The 1,865-nt window shown below is 38.2% G+C and overlaps 1 non-coding gene across 1 annotated transcript; it reads left to right on the forward strand.

The window, feature by feature from the left end:
- Positions 1 to 1,556: 1,556 nt before the first annotated feature.
- TRNAT-AGU lies at positions 1,557 to 1,629 on the forward strand. The gene has a single exon. It is a non-coding gene; the product is annotated as a tRNA-Thr (tRNA).
- The last annotated feature ends 236 nt before the right edge of the window (positions 1,630 to 1,865 follow it).

Here is a 1,865-nt window from a genome sequence, read left to right on the forward strand (position 1 = left end):
TACATAACCAGTTTGAACTTCCTACTGTGGGGACATATAAATTTTTAAAGGTACGGTTCCCTGTAAAAATGTTCTGTATGTAAAAGTGTAGTTAATTGTTTTAAATATATTAATGGGCATTATTTTGCTAAGAGAAATCATTTTAATTGTAATACTCATGGGGTTGCATATGCTCTAAAGTGTAGCTGCAATAAGTTTTACATTGGGGAAACCAGTAGAAGCTTCAAAGTACGCTTCCAAGAACACTTAAGGGATATTAAAAATACTAAAATGGACAGCCCATTGGGTAGACACGTTTTTTGAATTTCATAACTCAAATCCAGATTATATTTGTGGATGTGTTTTAGAGAAAGTGGAGATATCCTTGGATGAAAATATTAGTTTAAATAATAAACTTCGAAGGAAGGAAACTTTGTACATTTTAAAATTCAACACTCTGGAACCATCAGGGTTAAATAAAGAATGTGATAGGAAATACGTGATCTAATTAACAGTGGGTGTGACTTGTTAATTTTATGTATACTTAAGTGTAATTTTTGGTATTGTTTTTTACTCTTTGAAGGCTGAAGAGCTGAGGCGGTAAGTACAATGACATTTTTTATTTTGGCTTTGGTCGTTGCCTTTTGTGGTATTTCTTCATTTTTTCACTTTGTGGTGTTGATGATTGCTTAGTACCTGCCTATGAACCTAATGCTAGCAATGCTTTTGTTACGCCAACTATGTGAGCCCTTTCATTGGTTTAGTAAACACTAACTGATACATTTCAGCTGTATATGTTAGTGCTTTGAAGAAATGATGTGGAGATAATGTTGTTACTGCAGGAGACAGGTGCTTCTGTCTCACAATTAGTAAATTGAGGATAGTTGAAATTTAAGCAAAACAGCAGCTGATTTGGTGTCTAACAGGGAAATGATGGAGGTACTTCTGCCATAACAAGACAAAGTTCACTCAAATAGCAAAATGCAGATGTGATTAGTTGACTGGAAACTAGAAATGTGTCTTTTAAGTGATATTTGTACTGAGGAGAAAAAAGAGAACTCTGTGACCCACAATCAGGTGTGTCCAGACAGTGTATTAGGTGGGAGAGGGAGGGTGAAGCTGCCTTTCCTTCTCAAGGCAGTTGACATGGCCTCTGCTGTTAGCTTGGCTTTAGTATTGGCAGTGAATAAACTAAAGGCACTCCTGTCTGATTAATAATACTAGCAGCAGGACTTCTGCTATGCATTTCCCAGAGTAGGTTAGCATTTCAGGAGTTCTGACTTAAGAGTGCAGGGAGTAGTAACAGTCAGAATTAAAAACTGTTTGCAGTACTGCAGGAAATAGAGGCAGGGAGGTCAACATTTAGTTGCACTGGATTTCATTAAGCAGAAATGTTCATGCTGTTCCCCTCTGGACTGCAACAAATCTTAGGTCTTCTTGTTTTCATCAGATTCTTCATGAATCATTGATATTTCAGCAAACACCATTTGGTCAAATGGCACAGTCAGTGTGTTCATCCAATTAAGTGGAGCCACTGGTCTTTGCTGGAAATTCTTCTTCTCTAAAAGATGTACCCGGGCCTTGTAGCTCAGGGGTTAGAGCACTGGTCTAGTAAACCAGGGTTTATGAGTTCATATCTCATTAAGGCCTGTACCTTTCAGGGGTCCAGAGAAGTAAATATTGTGGGAAGAAATATCCAGGGAATTGTTATGGCTAGGCTTGTATAGGCCCTAGGGCCGATGGCCTAGTACCAACCTATGAACACGGATATTCACAATAATGGAGACTTCTGCCATACAAAGGAGAATACTGTATCCTGCAGGATTGTGTATGAGCTAATTCAGCTTTATCAGTCTGCTTACAGCCATCTGTGCCCTGAAGAACTA

The sequence above is a fragment of the Protopterus annectens genome, chromosome 11.part0 (genome assembly GCF_019279795.1).
Source record: "Protopterus annectens isolate FY-2018-M chromosome 11.part0, PAN1.0, whole genome shotgun sequence".
In the NCBI taxonomy this organism is placed as follows: domain Eukaryota; kingdom Metazoa; phylum Chordata; order Ceratodontiformes; family Protopteridae; genus Protopterus; species Protopterus annectens.